Below are 21,985 nucleotides of genomic sequence, written 5' to 3' on the forward strand. Positions count from 1 at the left end.
TGTGTGTGGTGTGGGGGGCGTGGGTGCAGTCCCAGCTGCGGAAGCAGAGGGCCTCTGGCTGCAGGCCACCCTCACTTCGGTCTCAGGGAAGTGTGGCCAGCAGCAGGTCCAGTGGCTGCTCTAGGGAGCCCAGGTGCCAGGCCCAGCTCTGCCACTGACCATTTGGTGAGCTCGATCAAGTCCCTTCGTCTCTCTGGGCCTCTCATCCCTGTGCGTAGAATGGGAACCTTGGACCTAGATCATCTCCTGGGCCCTGGCTCTGAGCCCTAAAATCTGAAGATCCTGGATTCTGCACTTATCTTTCTGGCCTCAGTTTTCTCATCTGTGAATGGGAACACGTGTGTGGAGGAGCCCGGAAGAGGATGCCAACCCTCTATTCTGTGTGCACAGCCTATGTATCTGGCTTGGTCCCCCACCAGGTCTCTGAAGCAGGCTGGACCGGGCCAGTGACCCATTTTACAGATGAGAAAATTCACGAGGGCTCTGTGGAGCTCTTGTGGCTGAAGGGGAGGGCTGAGAAATTATGGCCTAGGAACTCTGGCTCCGGGGCCCTCAGGGAGCTGGGAGGAGGGAAGAGGCCCCGTCCTCAGTGCAAGCCCTTTCCAGGAGGTTGGAACTGCGCCTGGCTAAGGGCTTAGTTGGAGTGTCAGAGATGAGCACCCCCGTCGGGAACCCAAAGGAGAGTCAAGAAAGCCCTGGAAGCATGTGGCCAAAGGATCTCATCAATCTGGAGGCTGGGGAAACTGCCTGGCAGGTCCTGAAGATCAGGGAGCTCTCCCATTTGGTAGGGAGGGAGGGGGAGGGGAGGAAAGAGGAGAGAGGGGGAGGAGAGGAAAGAGGAAGGAGGGAAGGGGGCGAGTAGGGAGGGAAAAGGGTGTCTCAGTCTCTACTTGGTGGGCAAGAAATAAGACTTTCTGTTTTACGGTCTTATGTCAGTCTCCTAGGTCTTATTCCAAGGCTCTGTTCTGCTGGGGGTGATGGAATATTTCTGTCCCCTTCTAGCTCTCTCCCCACCCCACCACTTGGAGTTTTATCCGGTGCCAAGCTGTCTGGTTAAGGGTTGGAGCTCTGATCTACAAAGATTGTTGCCCTCTTGTCCCCCTATTTTAAGAGTTAGAAGGCCTGGCGTCAAATCCTATCTTTGCCGTGTACTTGCTCTGTGACCTTGAGCCAGTGACCTCCTCTGTCTGAGCCTTTGTTTCCCGACCTCTGAAACGGCAACAGCAATAGTACTTCCTGCATAGAGCTGTTCTGAGGATTAGCTGAGATAACCCACTACCCAGTCTTCTCTTCCTCTTGCCCTGTGCTGGCAGGATCGCCAAGACCCCTTCATGGTGGTTGACCTGGGCATGCTGGCCGGCCGCCATCAGGTCTTCCGCCAGGCCCTGCCTCGGGTCTCACCCTTCTATGTGGTGAAGTGCAACAGCAGCCCCTGGGTGCTGCGTGACCTGGCCACCCTGGGCACCGGCTTCGACTGTGCCAGCCCGGTGAGCCTGGGCCCAAAGCCAATTGTCTCATTCACGGGCCTGATACTTCCTGGGAAAAAAAGGCCAGTTGCCAGGGGTCCTGGAGTGGGGACTGCAGCACCTTGAACAGGGGATGACACTCATAATCCTCAATTGTTTGGGAAGGAATAAATGAATGAACTATGGGTGTGGTCAACCTCCGACTGGTCCGCGTGACTAAGGCAGACAGCCTGAGCCAATGAGTGGAAGCACAAGCTTGAAGCCACAGAACCCGTTCCTGTCCTGGCACAGCCATTTCACCTGAGCCTCAGTTCCTTCCTCTTGAAAATGGCGCCAACTCTACTTTCCTTAGAAGAGTCTAGAAGCTTAAAGAGCACAATTTGTGCTCAGCGCACTACATAGTAGGGGTTCAGTCAAGGGCAACCCCTTTTACTCATGCCCAGGCTTCCTGTCCCCAAAGAGTAAAGGACAGTGAGGCAGCCCCCAACTCTGGCTGTTACCCATGCCAGGTGGAGCTGGAGCAGGGGCTGGGCCTGGGCGTGGCCCCCTCTCGTATCATCTATGCCAACCCCTGCAAGCCTGTCTCGCACATCTAGTACGCTGCCTGCCATGGGGTGCGGTTCCTGACCTTCAACAGTGAGGGGGAGCTAATCAAGGTGGCCCAGCACCACCCTGGGGCCAGGTGAGACCAGTGGAGGAGGGGCGGTGCAAACAGGTGGAGACAGGTAGAGCAAGGGACCTCAAGCCTGGGACCCCAGCAGATGGAGTTGGGCTGCAGGAACCAGATGAAGGTGGTCCCATACGGTGACTGCCACAGACCCAAGCAGCAAAGTACAAGAATTTGGGTCAGTGGCCCGATGCCTTCCCTGGTGCACATTGGTGCTAAATAAACGTTGCCTGTGTCTGCGTAGACACTAGGCAGAGCCTAGCATTAGGCGGTCTGGCATTAGGTGACATCATGGAAAAAGCACGGAGTCGGGGAGACCAGGGCTCACATTTCAGTTTCATTTGTCACATGCTGTGTGATCTTGGGAAAGTTATTTAACATCTCTGATCCTGTAACGTGGAGACCTATGGAAGGTGTATTTATAATTTTATCCTTTTCCTGCTTTTTCTTGCCTGGGCAGAAGTCTGTAAGTAGTGAGTGTGTTCACTCCTTGGGACTCCACGGCTGGACAGTCCAGAGGAACTAGGCGGGGGTGGGTGAGAAGCTGGAGGGAGGTTGGATCGGGAGCATCGGGACTCATGTGCCTAAGAACCCCTGGCATCCTTTGCACCCCTCTCCCAGGCTGGTGCTCCGGTTGTGGACCTAGGACAGTGAGAGCATCTTGCCCTGAGCGCCAAGTTTGGGGCCAGCCTGGAGGTGTGTGAACATATGCTGAAGTCCGCCAGAGACCTGGGGTTGGCGGTGGTTGGAACCAGGTGAGCGCACTGGCTTTCCCTGCCTGGGAGGCAGGAGATCTCCAGCTTATCGGACCCTCCGGTCAGCTGAGGCCCCTCTGGACCTCGTGATGCTCCATCTGTGCTCAGCGAAGAACCTGGATCTCATCTGGGATTAAGGTGGGGCAAAGGAGGCACAGGCCCTGGGTGCAAAAGTTAAGGGGACGTTAAAACACATATACTGTAGATAACTAACATTTTAATGCAATATTTGAAAAAATAAAAAATAATGCAAAAAAATTCATAGTGAGGAAAATATCAAAATTTTAACTGAAGACAGGATTGGCATTTCTGATTTTTCCTTTTGCTTCAGGGTTCAATTACTATTACCAATCTTGTCTTTATTTACATTACTTATTTATTCATTTAATATTTATGTATGTGTGTATGTACGTATTTATTTTGGCTGCACCGGGTCTGTGCTGTGGCATGCGGGATCTTCATCGCAGCACGCAGATCTTTAGCTGCAGCATGTGGGCTTCTTAGTTGCAGTATGCATGCAGGATCTAATTCCCCGACCAGGGATCAAACCCAGACCGCCTGCTTTGGGAGCACCGAGTCTTACCCACCGGACCACCAGGGAAGTCCCTATTTACATTTTTAATGTATTATTCATTAGTGATGTTTCTGAATCAATGTTGCTCTTTACAACGATCGCATTACATGTTCTTTATCTTGATTCCTTAGTGTTGTGGCACCCCCTGGACTTTTGCACTGGCCTCACCCTACCCAGCCCTGATTGGTTCCTCAGCCCGCCCTGCACTCCAGCATGGGGATTCGGGGTTCTGAGCACAGTCCTTCCAAGGTGGAAGAGAAAGGGAGCCCCTGCAATGAGGCACTGGGAGGGGCCTGCTAAGAGAGGTGACCGCCACCCAAACGTGAGTGCCCCAACTCAAGGATGACCATGTGTCAGTGTTTCTGACCCTGTCTGTCTTCCTACTGACCCTTGCTTTTTCACATGTGTTTCTCTACATGTCACTCGACGTGTGTTCAGCTTCCACGAGGGCTCAAGATGCCAGGCACCCCATAGCTTCACGCAGGCCATCACCAACTGCCGGCGTGTGTTTGAGATGGGCTGCGGGGTCAGGCATGACATGGGTCTCCCGGACATCGGAGGGGGCTTCCCTGGAGAGGAGGGCTCTGATTCTAAGTTTGAGGAGGTGAGAGGGGAGGACAAGAGAGAGCCAGGTGTCCCAGCCTGGGTTTAGGGGACAGAGTGTGTGTGTTTGGGGAGCTCGTGGAACTGTGAGTTGTATGCGCGTATATAGATGGGATTTGTCTGACTATATTTACATAGCCTGTGTGCATATATGGGCACGTGCATATCTGGCTCCGTGTCTTTCTTTAGACATGTTAGTTGCTATCCCCGGTTAAGCTACAGTCAGGTAGAAGTTTGCTATCCCTGAGACCCAGGGAACATTTCATCTTCACTGACTGTGTATTAATTTAAATGGTTCCAGATTCAGACATCTCAGGGTGCTATGTGCTATGTGCCCTTGGACAAGTGACTTCCCCACTCTGGGTCACAGTTTCTACCTGTTTCCTCCCTAGTAAAATGGCACACAGCTCCCACACATCTGTCATGGGAACGAAGGGAGACGACGCAGGTAAAGCTCCCACAGAGGGACTGGCCATATTAGGCTCTGGGTCTACCCCTGCAGATGGTGGGAGTTATCAACACCGCCCTGGCCCAGGACTTTCCCTAGGGGAGAGGTGTCGAGGTCATCGCAGAGCCCGGCCGCTTCTACGCAGCATCTGTCTGCATGATCGCTGTCAACGTGATTGCCAGGAAGGTTGTGCTGGAGCCCGGTGGGTGGGCAGGGCACCATCCAGGCGTTCCCCGGCCCTCAGGGGAGAGGATGGGCAGGGAGTCTGGGCTCCAACCCTGGGCGACTAATTAGCAGGAAACAAGCTTCAAACTGGGTCTAGGAATGAACCTGTTAGTATCACTATTTTGTTGTTCTGAAATAGACCGGGAGGTGAGAACCAAGACAAAGGGTCTTCATTATTCCTAAGTAGCCAATGGATTTATATTGTGTTTATGGGGGTAAAGTTACAAAACACAGCCCACGAGGTTCACAGACACCATCGTGCTGGTATGCACCTTGAATTCATCCAGCAGGCATTTTCTAACAGGTGCAAATTCTTATACCAAAAATATAGTGAGTAAATACAAATTCTTACCACAAATACAAGAAGGCACTCTCGTTGTTGTCATGGCCTGAAGGTTAAGGGTGACATCTATAGGGTAATGGTAAACCTTTGACTATTGAGGTTAACCACCACAGGGGAGTTTTTTGATTGTTATTTTTGCAGCAGGAGTGGGGTGGGTTTGCTTTCCTCACAGTGAGCTAACCAGAAACTCCATTTCATGATGAGATGGAGAATAGATGTCTCCCGCTGGCTTAGGGATCAGGGATTGAACCCGCGCCCCCTGCAGAGGAAGCGTGGAGTCTTAACCACTGATCCGCCAGGGAAGTCCCTAGGGGCCTGTTATTTTTATTTCCACAATAACAAGAGATGCCAATTATTAAGTATCTGTTATGTGTGAAAAACATATTTTCTCTCATTTCTGCTCCACAACCCTGTGAAATAATTTAGGGGCATTCCCGTTTTACAGGTAGAGATAGTGAGGCTCAGAGAGAGGAAGTAACTTGTCTGAGGCAGCACAGCTAGCTAGTGGTGCAGCTGGACCTGGGTCTGTCTGATTCAAACACTGGTGCACTTGGATTTGTACTCCATGCCAAGCAGAGCTGGGCTGTTGACCTTAGGGATGTCTTGACTACCTCTCGTGACCAACTAGTTTAGGGACAACTGGGGCTGTGGCTACAGGAGATGGGATCGGTGACGGCAGCTAAGAAAGCAGGGTCCTCGCAGATGGTGGGAAGTACACCGGGGAGGGGGCAGAAAAAACAATATTCAGAAAGATCTGGGCATATAAATGCCCAAATGTTATGAAATGCTCCAAATGTTAAAAGAGATCAGCGCAAAATCCTGAGTTTAGATTCAAGAAAGCAGTGTTCTAAGAACAGATGAAGAGTGGTTGTGAAGAAACCGGCTTGGTAGTAGGTCCTGTCCAAAGAATCTGGGGGTCATAGGTGACCACCAGCTCAATATGCATCAGGAGTATGATGGAGCTGGAGAGAAAGCTGCCACACGCTTACTTCGGTAACATCAATAGAGGCAGAATGTTTAGATGGAGGGAGGTGACAATTGTGCTGTACCCTGTGCTTGTCAGAGTTGGGCACAGTTTTTGTTCTAATCAGGTTATGTAAGACATGGAAATAACTGTCATGAAGGAGAGGTTATTACTCACAAGTTTCCTCTGGAGAAACCAGAGGCATGGCAGGCCACACAGGGCCACAAGGGGAAGGACCGGAATGGTTCAGCGGGCAGAAGGACAAAGGGGAAAGCCAGGCCAGAGCCTCTACTGTAGTTTTCAAGGATAGGAGTGGGTGAGGCAGGGTGAGCTGGATCTGGCAGGTGTGGGACTGGCTAGTTTGAGCAATTTCAGCGGGTTGTGGGGGTAAGGACTGCCCTAGGGCCGCTAGCCAGAGGTAGTGCCTCAAGTTCTGGGAGCTCCATCTAGGAGGCAGTTTGCGATATGGACGCTGAACTGGTTGGCTTGCACAGGAAAGGCGTTCTTGTAAGGCAGTCGTTTGCTATCTCTAGGAATTAACCAGCCCAGGGAGGAGCAGTCTCTCCAAGGTCAGCAAGGCCCCAGATGCCAAAGCATCAAGAACATGTAGTTTACACAGGCACCCCTTTGAGGAAGGAAACTGACAAATTAGCACATCACGGAGGAGCAACCATGATGGAATTAGGTCATGAAGAGGCCTTTTGCCCCATTTTTTTTGTTTTGTTTTGTTTTGCTTTCTTTTGCAGTAAGAGGGCCTCTCACTGTTGTGGCCTCTCCCGTCGCGGAGCACAGGCTCCGGACGCACAGGCTCAGCGGCCATGGCTCACGGGCCCAGCCACTCCGCGGCATGTAGGATCTTCCCAGACCGGGGCACGAACCCGTGTCCCCTGCATCGGCAGGCGGACTCTCAACCACTGCGCCACCAGGGAAGCCCTGCCCCCAGTTTTGACTCATGCGGCAGGGGCTCAGGGAACCTGGTCTAGGGTGAGGGCAGAGTACCTGAGACCTGCGACCTGGGGACAAATCTCAGACCTGCCACAGTCTCCTGTGTGACTTCTGACGAGACTCAGTCTTCTCAACTGTAGACCAGGGCTCATTGTACCTACTCAGAGTGGAGTTACAAGTTAAATAGCTTAATACATGTAGAGAGCTTAGAACAATGCCTGGGCTATATCTCATGGTATGTTAGTTAGATTATTCTTATGAGAAGAGGAGGAAAAGGGGCAACACCCTGATGCGGGGAGCAGAGGGGCAGTGGGAGAGCAGAGGACAGGCCTCTACCGTGCATGGGTTCAGAGAAGACTCCTGGAGCAGGGAACAGGGGTTATCCAGCGCTGGTCAGAGGGTCAGGCCTCCCCCAAGGGTGCTGGGCTCGGGTGTCGAGGGTCAGCGGTGAGACCTGGCTGAGCACAGCTCGGTCCTGCCATCTGCCTGCTCTCAGGAGGCTACTGGAAGCTGCTGTTCTATCTCAACAATGGCCACTACGGCACATTCTGCATTTTCCCAGGGAGACTGAACCCAGGATGCCCATTGTGGTGAAGGTAAGGAGAACTTTTTTGTGGCTCTGGAATCTCCCAGACTCTGAGACCCCCTAGTCCAGCCCTCTTTGGGCAGGGCTCCCTGCTGCCGGGGGAGAGGCGAAAGATCTCAGGTTATCGGTGGCTTGACAGATTGTCACACCTCGTGCATGTACCAGGATGTGTACATGTGTCTACGTGTATTGGCAGGTGCACTTCTGTGTGTGTGCATTTCTCTGCGTGGGCCTGTCGATTTACACCTGTGCAGGAAGGGGGGTGTCCAGGTCCATGGGTCTGTGGAGGGGTGTGTGTGCAGATGTTTGGCTGTTTGTGTTTCCATGTGCATTTCTCTGTGTCGCTATGTGGTTCCAGAGTCCTTGAATCTTGGAGGTGCAGGAGACTTAGGAAGTAGAGATTCTCAAACTTTGCTTCACATTAGAATCATCCAGGAAACTTTAAAATACCCTTATGCCCAGACCATGCCACAGACCATTGATATCGGAACTTCTCATGGGTTGGGACCCTGACACGATCCTCAGGCGTTTGCAGTGCAGCCAGGTTTGAGTCCCGGTATTTTGAGTGATTATTAAATAAAATCTTCCCACTTTATAAATGGGAAAATTGAGGTCCCATCTGTGTCTGCACTTGTGAATTGGCAGGGCAGGAGTATGTCTCTAGAGCATAAGCTCCATGAGGGCAGGGCCAAGAACAGTGCCTGGCACATAGGGACCACTCAGGAATTGGTCAGAGTGGGTGAATGACAGAGTCTTTGCTGGTACCTTCCCTCTGGTGCCCTGGGGGCATGCCCTGCAGGCTGGGGAGTGGAGGGGGGGTGCCTTCCTTCTCTGATCCCCACCCCCCTGCCACCATGTCCCTGCAGGACCTCCGCCCCAAGCTGCCCCTCTTCTCTGGCACCCTCTACAGCCCCAGGTGCAATGCCTTTGACAAGCTCTTGTTGAAGGGGGTGCAGCTGCCCGAGCTGGACGTGGGCGACTGGCTGGTCTTCCCCTCCATGGGCGCCTACATGTCCGCCATGAGCTCCGCCTTCAGTGGCTTCCCTCTCCCCTCCCATCTGCTGCGCCACGGGACCCGAGCTCAGGTGTCTGGGGGGAGGTGGAAAGGGGCTGGGCAGTGAGGGGCTCTCACCAGGATCTGAACTTGGCAAGGGGAGCTGGTGGCTGAGCTCTGGGGTCTCAGGCCCCGGAAATACCCTACTCACCCAACTGGCCACAGCAAAGCCCAAGATGTCTAGCTGACCTTTGACACTGGCCTCTGCCTGTGGGGTTGACCCTGTTACAGCCTCTCCACAGGTAAATCCAAGGTAGCCCACCTGGGCAGTTCTGACAGTCCTGATGCGTAGATGCCTTTTTGGGCAGAATCAGGCAGCCCTGTGTCCCCAGATGACCCTCAGCCCCTTGGTTGAGGTGCCCCCACCCCGCTCGGCTCTGACCATCTGCAGCTGCCCTCCGGGTTCCCTCCTCAGGTGTCCCTTCCCCACCAGCTCCAGGCTCCCTCACAGCCCCGCCCCAGGATCCCGTCTGGGCCCAACCTAGGGTTTGCCTCCTTAGGTAGCAGAGGGGGCCTTAGAACACCCCTTTACTGGCACATTCCTTCCACAGGGGCCTGCTGGAGACTGCACTGTAGGCTGAGACGAGGCCAGAATGGAGGGGCTTCGGACACCTCGGTGCGCCCACGTGGGGATGCTTGGGGGCAGGGATCTGGGGGGAGGAGTAGCGTGGAGGAAACAGAGGTTTGGGTGCCTCTGAAATGATGTGGCAACCTAAGGTTCAAAACTGTCTTCTCCCTAAGTGGGCCTGAAGCCTAGGGTAGCTCTTCCGGGAGGCTGATCCTGCCCTGCCTGTTCCTAACCCGCTAGACCCTGGGGTGGGGCAGGGAGAGGAACCTGCGCTATTACAAGAGTGCCCCCTGGAGGCCATGCCCTGGAATGTGAGACAACTTGCGTTGACCAGCACCTTGCGACGCTTTGGTCCTTCCTTTCCTCCAGTTAGTGACCCCTGCGTTGTTCCAGAAAGGTTTATGTGAACCATAGGCACCCACCCTAGTGGAGAGAGCGGGGGCATTGGAGTCAGACAGGTCTGGAGGGGATCCAGGCTCCACCACATCCTGGCAGTGTGGTCAGAGCCTCAGTCTCCCCATCTGTGAAGTGAGGGTGAGATTAGCATTCCCCTTGCAGGGCTGTTGAGAGGATGAAGCCAGATAATGCAAATCCTCATTCAAGGTCAGTCCATGTTCACCTGCCTCTGGCTGCCCTGATCCTGGCCCTGGCCTGCTCAGAGGCCACCCCTGCCCCCACAGTCTGGCCATCCTCAGGAAGCATGCACACAGCATCTGGCCACACAGCTAATGCGCCACGTGGGTGCCTCAGACCTGACCTTGGCCTTAAGAAACGCCCAGGTTGGGAGGTTGGATGGACAAGGTGTGGATACAGCCAACTCCGAAGCGGGGCAGATGCTACTCCGTGTCCCCTGGGCACACTAAAACTTTAAAAACAACAATATTTGGGGAGTTGTGAGCTCAAAAAGACAATGTATCCTGCAGGGAAGGATGATGACAGAGGTAGGGTTTGGGACACATCGGGATGACCAGTCACCTTGCTGCAGCGAGGGAAGGGGAGAGAGGGCCCCAGAGGCCAGAGTCAGCCACCTCCTGTGTCCTGTGTCCTTTTTTAAGCTTCGCCTGATACGACATTCTCTGATCTCCAGCTTCTGCAAAGGGTCCTCCCCATCCACCAGAATCAGCCTTACCAACCTTGCTGCTGCCTCCCCAGCCCAACCAAGACCAGAGGAGTCTTCCGGCATCCTTGGGCTACAGAGGTTTCCCCTCCAGACATCTGAGGAGAAGGGAAGGGTATCTGCACGTGCCACCCAAAGAATCCAGAGCGTTCATGCAGCCTTTGGATTACGTGTTATCCATTTGTCTCCTCCAAGAGCCTGAAAATTGGGAGTGGAAACGTCTACCCTTACCTCGCCAGAGATATCTGGAAGTACAACTACGAGTGCGCTTTAGGGAAAAAATAAAGTTGTATTCAGATGCAAGAGATGTTGGCGTGTTTTGTGTTTTGCCTTCTGGGTGCTGTACTGTGGATATCCATCCATCCATCCACCCATCTGTCCATCAATCCACCCATCCATCCATCCATCCATCTATCCATCCATCCATCCATCCATCCATCCATCCATCCATCCATCCATAAAATAAAATGCGAGGGCCTAGACTGTGTCTGGCACAGGTGACACGTGATGAACAAGATGGACAAAAATCCAAGTTCATGGAGCTAAACTTCCACTTGGAAAAAGAGTATAAGCAAACACATAAATCAATGATAAAATGAAGTGGAAGCAATAAGTGCTGTGAAGAAAAATAAAGCAAGCAAGGGGACAGTGAGTGATGGAAGACAGTGCTATTTTAGGTAGAGGGGCCTGGGAGGCCTCTCTGAGGATGTAGCAGGTGAGCAGAGACCTGAAGGGACCATGTGGTTAGCTGAGTTAGAGAGTTCCAGGCACTGGAAGCAGCAAGGCCAAAGCCAGGGATGGAGAGTGTTTCCCCAAAGGCAAGAAGCAGTGTGTGGGTGAGCAGAGTGAGGGGAGGTGTTGGGAAATGAGGCAGGAGGAGGGTCAGGGGCTGATCTTGTCAAGCCTCAGATAAGTCAGGGATTGGACTTTCTTCTGAGGTGGGGGAAGGCGGGGAAGGGGGAGGGGAGGCCCTGGCAAGTTTGAGCAGGTGAATGCGGTGAGAGGATGAAGAGAGAACTTGAGGGGTTCCTGCCCGTCCTGGGAAATGACGGTGGTCACAGTACAGGTGGCGAGAGGTGCCAGGTTCAGCACAGGCTGCAAAGGTCAAGTCGAGAGAATTTTTGAGGGGTCAGATGTGGGGTAAGAGGCAAAGAGAAGAGTCAAGGACAAATCCAGGGCTTTAGGCTGAAGCTGCCGGTACACAAAGGGAGATGCAGGGGAGGAGAAACGGGTTAGGAGGGGTTAAAATGGAGAGTTCAGTTTCGGAAAGGTCAGGTTTGAGACGCCTATTCAATCTCCAAATGTAGTCAGATACAAACATTGGATTTCAGGGCAGAGGTCAGGACGGCAGATATAAACGTGGATGGGGCGTGGTCCACACTGGATGGACTTTACATTCCTGGGGACGCCCAGCCCTGCCAGGAAGTGAGCATACAGAGAGAGGACACAAGGCACGGGAACTGAGAGGAGAAACATTCCAAGAAGGTGGGAGCCCTCGGCTGTGTCAAATACTGCCCAGAGGTGGGTTGAGGTGAGGGCTGAGAACGGCATCGGGAAAACGGAGGTCATTGGTGATTTTAACCAGCGGGTTTCAAAGCCAAGGAAGGTTGGTGGAAGTGGAGTCCAGAGAGGATGGTGGAGAGGGTGGGGCGTGGTCACCTCTTCCGGGGAGTTCGTTGTGCTGTAAGGGGAACAGGAAACGGGAGGGTAGCTGGAAGAGGCGCCCCGTAGAGTCAAGGAGGGGTTTGTTTTAAGATGAGAGATATTATGGCTTGTTTGTAGGCTCACAGGGATGACCGACAGAGGGGAAGATAAGATGCAGGAGAGAGAAGCGACAGCGGCAGAGCAAAGTCCTCGGGTGGGTGGGAGGGGCTGGCGTCCTGGGGGCGGGGGCTGGGGGAAGGTGCGCCCAGATGGGAGCTCGTGCCACACCTCCGCGGGGTGGAAAGGGGCTGGGCAGTGAGGGGACGTGACAGGTCGCTGTCAGCGGGGACAGGCAGGTCGCTGGGAGAACGCAGAGCTCTCTACTGATTGTTTCTTTCTTAGCGGAGTAAAAAGCAAAATCATAGTGGAGAGCAAGGAGGCAGGAGAGGGTCCTGGTGTTTTGAGGAGACGGCCGAGTAGAAACGTCACAACGCGCGTGGAAGGGTGAATGGACCAATGAAATGGGTGGGATTGCCAGCCCAGGTGCCCACTCGAGTTTTGTGGGGATCTATTTAGAATGAAGCCTGTCATCCGGTGTGTTTTGTCTTCAGCCACAGTGGGCACCTGTGCTACCGGTGCAGGTGCAGAATGGGGGGTGGGGTGGGGAGGGGGAGGGGTGAGCCAAGGGAGGTGGAGACAGCTTGGAGAATGGGTGCTCCCGGGGGTCTCTGCAGGTCCAGGCTCCACACGCAGTCCTCAGAGCCTTCTCCTGAGAGCATATGCTGTCCTTCCACAGCCTTTACCTGCTGGAGACTCATAATGACCCAGTGAGCTTATAATGCCCCCACGTTAGAGAAGCAAACCCTGCGGTCGCCTAGCCAGTAAGTGGCAGAGCTGGGATTTGACTTTAAACGTAGTTCAGTCTTCTCCCTTTAGGGCAGCAGGGGTATGCACACTGTGTTTAAGAAAGTCTTGCTTCAGAGGCACATGAAAAGCTGCTCAACATCACTGTTAGAGAAATGCAAATCAAAACTACAATGAGGTATCACCTTACACCAGTTAGAATGGGCATCATCAGAAAATCTGCAAACAACAAATGCTGGAGAGGGTGTGGAGAAAAGGGAACCCTCTTGCACTGCTGGTGGGAATGTAAATTGATACAGCCACTGTGGAGGTTCCTTAAAAAACTAAAACTAGTAATGCCATATGACTCAGCAATCCCACTACTGGGCATATACCCAGAGAAAACCATAATTCAAAAAGACACATGCACCCCAGTATTCATTGCAGCACTATTTACAATAGTCAGGTTATGGAAGCAACCTAAATGTCCACTGACAGACGAGTGGATAAAGAAGATGTGAAAAAAAAAAAAAAAAAAGAAGATGTGGTATATATATATACAATGGAGTATTACTCAGCCTTAAAAAGGAATGAAATTGGGTCATTAGTAGAGACATGGATGGACCTAGAGACTGTCATACAGAGTGAAGTAAGTCAGAGAAAAACGAATATCATATATTAACACATATATGTGTAATCTAGAAAAAGGGTACAGATGAACCGGCTTGCAAGGCAGAAATAGAGACCCAGATGTAGAGAACAAACGCATGGACACCAAGGGGGGAAAGTGGGGCGGGGGGAATGAATTGGGAGATTGGGATTGACATATATACACTAATATGTATAAAATGGATGACTAATAAAAGCCTTATGTATAAAAAAAAAAAGAGAGAGAGAAAAAGAAAGTCTTGCTTTCACCCAGATGGTGAAAAAAACCAAGCTTGGCTGTTGGGAGGTTGAACTTCAGGTGTTCCGCGCAGTGGCCCTGGCTTTGTCATGGTTCAACCATAGTGACTTGCTGCCACCCATTGGCCACTATCAGTATTGCATCCAAGCAGAACCCGCATCGCATTTGCTCAGCTAAGGCTTCACTGTCTGGGTCCAAAAATGCCCTTGTTGGGGCTTCCCTGGTGGCGCAGTGGTTGAGAATCTGCCCGCCAATGCAGGGAACACGGGCTCGAGCCCTGGTCTGGGAAGATCCCACGTGCCGCGGAGCAACTGGGCCCATGAACCACAACTACTGAGCCTGCGCGTCTGGAGCCTGTGCTCCGCAACAAGAGAGGCCAAGAGAGTGGCCCCAGCTTGCCGCAACGAAGACCCAACACAGCCATAAATAAATTAATTAATTAAAGAAAAAAAGTGTCTTAAAAAAAATGCCCTGTTGAAAAGGGCTGTAGAGGAGTTCTCTTCCCCCTTTGACAAATGAGGAGAGAGAAGTCCAGAGAGATGACTTTAAAAAGCCATCTGCACCCGCCTACTCCATCCACTCAGTTGCTCATTCGTTCAATAAATATTCATTGAACGCCTCTGTGCCAGACACTGTTCTAGGCGCTGGGATTCAGCAGAGATCATTGCTGTTGTAGAGCTGACATTCCATGGGGGGGACAGGGAGGACAGGTACCAATCAGGTAAATAAACCAGGTAATGCTAGATTGTGATGGGTGATGTGAAGGAATTAGAGTGACTGGAGAGGGTGGTGGGAGGTGACATTTGAGGAGAGACCTGATGACTGGGAGGGTTTGGGAAAGATGCTCCAGGAGGAGGGAACAGCACTGCAAAGGTTCTGAGGCTGTGGGCAGGTTCTGAGGTGTGCGCAGGTTCCTGAATGGGTGGAGCCCACCAACACCCCAGCCCACAGCTGTCTCTGTAGAACGAGTAGAAGTGGGAGCAGAACTTTCTAGAAGGAGGGTCATGCCATTGACCTTCACTCAATCAGTCCACAGCCTTGATCAGCACCCATCTCACTCACACAGCTGACCACTCTCTCCTGGAAACTCTCTCTTCTCTTGGTTTGTATGATACCAACCTCTGGTGGTAGGAAAAGCTATGATTATTCTCCTGTGAAAATTAAAGCTTAACGATCAACATAGAGAAATTTCCGGTTTGAAGGAAGCCACTGCCATGTCAAAAGCTAGAGCAGGAAATACTGGCATGTGGAGTCAAAGGTCAAGGTTGACATTTCTGGGCTCTGGGACAGGAGCATGTAGAGGAGAATTGGTGGAGATGTAATCAGTCTTGCTCGTAGCTGTTGCCGTGTTATAAGTGTGTGTTTGTGGATCTGTTTGCTGCTAATTTGTGAGCCATTCTTGGCAAAAAAAAATGAATATTTATAAGCTTATATATATAATATGAGTAAGCTTTACTCAAATCCTATGAGTGGTGTTCCAAGAAATAATAAGTTTTGGAAGCAAAACAAGTCCCTAATTTGGTAATTCCACCATGTTACTCGAATACTACCCAATTATGTTAGCTGGTATTTTCCAGTGTTTGAATGTTTGCTCTAGGCTATAGTTCTCTGTAAAGCAAAATTGTTCATTACTAAAAAGAGGAAAGTGGGTTTCCCTGGTGGCACAGTGGTTGAGAGTCCGCCTGCCGATGCAGGGGATACAGGTTCGTGCCCCAGTCCAGGAAGATCCCACATGCTGTGGAGCGGCTGGGCCCATGAGCCATGGCCGCTGAGCCTGCGTGTCTGGAGCCTGTGCTCCACAACGGGAGAGGCCACAACAGCGAGAGGCCCGCGTACCGCAAAAAAAAAAAGAGGAAAGTTATATGAAGTAACATGTACCTAATACCCAGCTTGAAGATGTGTTTGAACACAGTTCAACCAGCATCAGTGCAAAATGAAATCAGTTCCTCCACACCAGAAATATTTATCATAAAAACAAAAGATCAAGGGCAATTAATACTTTGTGTTTTAAATTTTCATTTTAAGACTCTTTTAAGTAGTAAGCATTTATGATATCACTCAATTTTTTAAATGACTTTTATTTGGCATTTACGTTAAGTTAATGTTTCCCCTTTTAATTTTAAAAAATATTTTATTTATTTTTGGCTGCCCTGGGTCTTTGTTGCTGTGCGTGGGCTTTCTCTAGTTGCAGTGAGCAGGGGCTACTCTTCGTTGTGGTGCACGGGCTTCTCATTGCGGTGGCTTGTCTTGTTGCAGATCACGAGCTCTAGGCGTGCGAGCTCAGTAGTTGAAGCATGCAGGCCCTGAAGTGCGCAGGCTTCAGTAGTTGTGGTACGCGGGCTCAGTAGTTGTAGCGCAGGAGCTTAGTTGCTCCGCGGCACGTGGGATCTTCCTGGACCAGGGATCGAACCCATGTTCCCTGCATTGGCAGGCAGATTCTTAACCACTGCGCCATCATGGAAGTCCCTAATTTTTTTTTTTTTTTTTTTTTTGCGGTACACGGGCCTTTCCCTGTTGTGGCCTCTCCCGTTGCGGAGCACAGGCTCCAGACAAGCAGGCTCAGTGGCCATGGCTCACGGGCCTAGCCGCTCCGCTGCATGTGGGATCTTCCCGGACCAGGGCACGAACCCGCGTCTCCTGCATCGGCAGGCGGACTCTCAACCACTGCGCCACCAGGGAAGCCCCCTAATTTTTTTTTAATGATCAAGCGTCTATATGAGGTAGAGGCCATTGTTACATGTTACTGAAATAGAGTAGTCCCCCCTTATTCAAGGGCGATATGTTACTAGACCCCCAGTGGATGCCTCAAATTGCGGAGAGTACTGAGCCCTGTACGTACTATGTTTTTCCCTATCCATACATACCTATGATAAAGTTTAATTTATAAGGTAGGCACAGTAGATTAACACCAACTAAATAGAACAATTATAATATACTGTAATGAAAGTTACGTGAATGTGGTCTCTCTCTTCCTCAAAATATCTTATTGCTCAAATTTCATGCCTTTTCCATCTTAACTAAGCACTTATCTTGCACTGTGGCCATAACTTTTGCACTTTGAGGTGTGACATCCAAAGTAGCATGAATTTCTTTTTTCTTCTTCACAATTTCAGGGATAGAAAATTTATTCTTACCATAGATCTTAGCAACCTCAGCATTCTTTCATTCCCTATAAGTTTAGGACTTTGGCTTAAAGGAAGGACTTTACAGCTTCTGTTTGGCATATCTGAATTGCCAGCATCACTACTCTTGGGCTTTGTGGCCCTTATTAAGTAAAAATAAGGGTTATTTGAACACAAGCACCAAATACTACAGTCAATCTGATAACTGATGGATACTGAATGACTCATGGGCAGGATTTCAGTGACAAAGGGTTGATTCACGTTTCCTGTGGGATGGAGTGGGACAGCTAGAGATTTCATCACGCTATTCAGAATGGCGCTCAACTTAAAACTTATGAATTGTTTCTGGAATTTTCCATTTAATATTTTTGGACCATGGTTGACTGTGGGTAACTGAAACTGTGGAAAGCAAAACCATGGATATGTGGGGGTTGGGGGATTACTATATACCATCCTGTCATATACTGGCTCGTAATAATAATAAACCATGCATCTATAATCCTGAGTTTTTAAACAGGAAACCTCTGAAATGTTTAGTATAACCCTCTTACAGAAAAATTTTCACTGTTTATTATTATGGTCAATCATTATTTTTCCAAAACCCATAAAGTGTTGGGGAAAATACAGAATAATGTATGATTTCAGGAATTCCTGAGAATTTCCTGGGATTCTGACATCTCATACCCAAATCCCAAAGAATATCTGTTGGGAATTTGGAAATGCTCTTTGAAGTTTTACCTCTGTAACATCTCTCGACTCTGCATCCCATCCCATCCCCAAGGCCACTGCTCTGATAGTCAGACCTTTGTCATCTCTTCCGACCTCGTGAGTCAGACTCCAGACTCCTCCAGCCCATCCTCCACACTGCAGAGGGATCTTTCTAAGGCAAAAACTCAGCCTGTCATTCGGCTGCGAAATCCATCCCTGGCCCCCCAATTCCTTCACCAGTGTTTTTCAAAATGCATCTTGGGACAGTGGTTACATAAAAACATCTGGCAGTTTCTAATAAGTGGTGGTTTCGGTAGCTTCATTCAGAGATTCAGAATCTCTGGGAGTTGAAGCCTAAAAATCTGCATCCACATCTTCTGAATGATTTCTTTAAATCCTTTTTATGGTGAAATACAACATGAATACAGAAGCCACATAAAACAAAGGTACAGATTAGTGAACCATAATTAGACAAACTCCCCTATAACCACCACCCCTGTCTGAAGGCAAATCCTTGCCCCCCACCCCAGAAACTCTCCGCATACCCCCTCCCTAATAACCCCTTCCCACCTCCACCCCCAAGAGCAACCAGCAGCCTGACTTTCACTTTGCCTGTTTTTTGCTTATTTTAATGTCATTAAATTTTGTTTAATCCTTGGTTCTCTTTCCATCTTTTTTTTTTCCTTCTTGTGATTCATTTGCTAATGAAACCAGATCATTTGTCTTCCAGAGTTTCCCACAGTCATTGCTAATTGCATCCCCATAGTGAAGGTAGCATATTCCTCTCTCTCTGAATTTCCTGTTAATTGGTAGCTGGATCCAGAGACTTAATCAGATTCATATTTCTTTTTCTGACAAGCCTACTTTTATAGGTGATGTGTGTTCATCATCAGGGGCTCATGATTATGTTTTCACTTTCTCATCTTGTACATTTCCCACCCCAGATCTGAAATCAGCCCCGATATCTGGGGTAAATACCTAGGAGTAGAATTGTTAGTTCATAAGGCAGAAGAATGTTTAACTTTCTAAAAGCTGTTAGTCTTCTCGGGTGGTGTACTTATTTACACTCCCATCAGCAATGTATGAAAGCTCTAGTCGCTCTAAATCCTCACCAGGATTTAGTATGTGAATCTTATTTTAGCCATTCTAGTGGTATGAAATGTTATTTCATTGTGGATTCAGTTTGCAGTTTCCTAACAACCAATGATGTCGAACACCTTTTCATGTGCTTATTGGCCATTTGTATATCTTCTTTTGTGACACGTGTTCTGCGTATATATTCTATATGTGTCAATTGAGTCAAGCTGGTTAACTACTTTGTCCGAATCGTCTATACCTTTACTGATTTTGTTTGTTTATTTGTTTGAGTTTCTGAAAAAAGTGTGTTAAAATCTCCAGCTGTGGTGGAATGTTTGTCTATTTCTCTTTTAGTCTCAACAACTTTTGCTTTATGTATTTTTAAGCTGTGTTACGTGGTGCATACAAATTTAGAATTATAACATCTTCCCACTGAATTAGACTTTTATTGTTATAAAACATCTGTCTTTATTTCTAGTAATATTTTCTGTCTTAAGCTTATTTTATCTGATATTATTATAGTGACATTAGTTTTTTTTTTAAAGTAGTTTGAATGGTATACCTTTTTTCATCCTTTTGTTTCTGTGTATATATATATATATGTATATATATATATATATTTTTTTTTTTTTTTTTTTTTTTTGCAGTATGCGGGCCTCTCACTGTTGCAGCCTCTCCAGTTGCGGAGCACAGGTTTCGGACGCACAGGCCCAGCGGCCACGACCCACGGGCCCAGCCGCTCGCGGCACGTGGGATCCTCCTGGACCAGGGCATGAACCCGCGTCCCCTGTATCGGCAGGTGGACCCCCAACCACTGTGCCACCAGGGAAGCCCTGTGTTTTTATATTTTTAAAGTGTTTCTTATAAATGAATATAATTGGGCTTTTAAGAAATCCATTTTAATGATATCTGTCTTTTAGTCAGTTTGTTTAAACCATGTGTATTTAATGTAATTACTGATAGAGCTGGATTAAGGTCTACCATTTGCTATTTGTCTTTCTGTCTTATCTGTTCTTTGTTCATTTATTCACCCACTGTTTTCTTCTTTTGGATAATCAAGTCGTATTTATTATTTCATTTTTTTTCCTTTATTAGGTTCCAGTTATACATTTTTATAAAATTCTTTTCAGTAGTTACTATAGAGATTTAAATATGCATCTTGGACCTATTACTCTATGTCTTAGTTCAAGCTGCTGTAACAAAATACCATAAACTGATTGGCTTAAACAACAGAAATTTATTTCTCACTGTTTGGGTGGCTGTGAGACCCAAATCAGGGCACCAGCATGATTGGGTTCTGGTGAGAGTCCTCTTCCTGGTTTGCAGACAGCTGTCTTCTTGCTGTGTCCTAGCATGGCAGAGAGAGGAAGCAAGCTCTCTTGCCCCTCTTCTTCTTCTTTTTTTTTTAAAATTAATTAATGTATTTAATTCATTTATTTTTGGCTGCGTTGGGTCTTTGTTGCTGCACGCAGGCTTTCTCTAGTTGTGGCGAGCAGGGGCCACTCTTCGTTGCAGTGCACAGGCTTCTCATTGCAGTGGCTTCTCTTGTTGCGGAGCATGGGCTCTAGGCACACAGGCTTCAGTAGTTGTGGCTTGTGGGCTCTAGAGCGCAGGCTCAGTAGTTTTGGTGCACGGGCTTCATTGCTCCGCGGCATGTGGGAACTTCCCGGACCAGGGCTCGAACCCATGTACCCTGCATTGGCAGGCAGATTCTTAACCACTGCACCACCAGGGAAGCCTGCCCCTCTTCTTATAAGGGCACTAATCCCATGAGGACTCTATCCTCATAACCTAATTAATTCCTAAAGGCCCCATCTCCAAATACCATCACATTGGAGATTAGAGTTTCACTGTATGAATGGGGGTGGGGGGGAGGGAGAGACAAACATTCAGTCCATATCACAGTATTACAGACTCATTGTAGTATTAAATTAATATGTTTACCACTGTTTTAACAATGTAAGAACCTTACAACAGTTCAGCTCCTTTCACTCCCTTCCACCTTTTGTGCTATTATTCTTTATTTCTTTATTATATTTTACTTCTATATATGTTATAAACCCTACAAGACATTTCTATTATTGTTTTACTTGTCAATTTTTTTTTTTAAGGGAAGGCTATTTATTTATTTATTTTTTGCGTGTTGGGTCTTTGGCTTTCTCTAGTTGAGGCGAGCGGGGGCCACTCTTCATCGCGGTGCGCGGGCCTCTCACTGTCGTGGCCTGTCTTGTTGCAGAGCACAAGCTCCAGATGCGCAGGCTCAGTAGTTTTGGCGCACGGGCTTCATTGCTCCGCGGCATGTGGAAACTTCCTGGACCAGGGCCCGAACCCGTGTCCCCTGCATTGGCAGGGAGATTCTCAACCACTGCGCCACCAGGGAAGCCCATACTTGTCAATTTTTAATGTTTACACACACATTTGTCCTTGCCAGTGCCCTGTATTACTTTCTGAAGGTCTGTGCTTTCATCTGGGATCATTTTACTTCAGCCTGAAGAATTTCCTTTAATGTTTCTTGTGGTATAGGTTGGCCAGCAATAGATTTTCTCAACTTTTCTTTGTACAAAAATATCTTTGTTTCACCTTAATTCTTAAAAGATTGTCCCTCCTCTGTATAGAATTCTAGATTAGCAGGGTTGGGCTTTTTTTGTTTTCATTTCTGACCTTTTAAAATGTCATTCCATTTTCTTCTGGATTTATAGTTTCTGTTGAAATGTAGGCGTCAGTCTTATTACTGTTGCTTTAAAGATAATGTGTCTTCGTTTAGCTGCTTTTAAGATTTTCTCTTTGTCTCAGCTTTCAGCTGTTGACAATGATATGTCTAAGTGTGGTTTTCTTTAGTAAAACCTGTTTGGGTTTTACTAAGCTTCTTGAATTTGTGGGTTGATATCTTTCAACAGTTTTGGAAAATTATAAGTCATTTGAAGTAATCCTCAAATATTGCTTCTGTCCCAAATCTCTTTTCTCCCCTTCTGGGATTCTAATTACACAAATGTTAGAACTCATTATGCTCTGTTCCTACTATATTTTTCTCTGTTTCAGCCTGGATATTTTCTGTTGAACTGTCTTCAAGTTTGCTAATCCTGTCTTTTGTCTTTCTGCTGTACCCCTTTGTTGTTGTCATTATTGTTAAATATATCCAATAAGTCCTGGGACTTCCCTGATGGCGCAGTGGTTAAGAATCCACCTGTCAGTGCAGGAGACATGGGTTCGATCCCTGGTCCAGGAAGATCCTGCATGCCGTGGAGCAACTAAACCCTTGCGCCACAACTACTGAGCCTGTGCTCTAGAGCCCGTGAGCCACAACTACTGAGCCCACACACCACAACTACGGAAGCCCATGCACCTAGGGCCCATGCCCTGCAACAAGAG

The 21,985-nt window shown here is 48.9% G+C and overlaps 1 protein-coding gene and 1 pseudogene across 1 annotated transcript in view; both read left to right on the top strand.

Moving 5' to 3' along the window:
* Nucleotides 1-703: 703 nt before the first annotated feature.
* LOC116755231 lies at nt 704-8,697 on the top strand (annotated as a pseudogene).
* A 3,038-nt stretch (nt 8,698-11,735) lies between these two features.
* TINAGL1 (tubulointerstitial nephritis antigen like 1) overlaps nt 11,736-21,985 on the top strand; it is a 34,808-nt gene continuing 24,558 nt past the window's right edge. Inside the window, exon 1 of the mRNA XM_032650674.1 lies at nt 11,736-11,836. The gene's annotated coding sequence lies outside the window, so the exon portion shown is untranslated. The remainder of the gene's footprint in view (nt 11,837-21,985) is intronic.

Source organism: Phocoena sinus, chromosome 1, assembly GCF_008692025.1.
Source record: "Phocoena sinus isolate mPhoSin1 chromosome 1, mPhoSin1.pri, whole genome shotgun sequence".
Lineage (NCBI taxonomy): Eukaryota > Metazoa > Chordata > Mammalia > Artiodactyla > Phocoenidae > Phocoena > Phocoena sinus.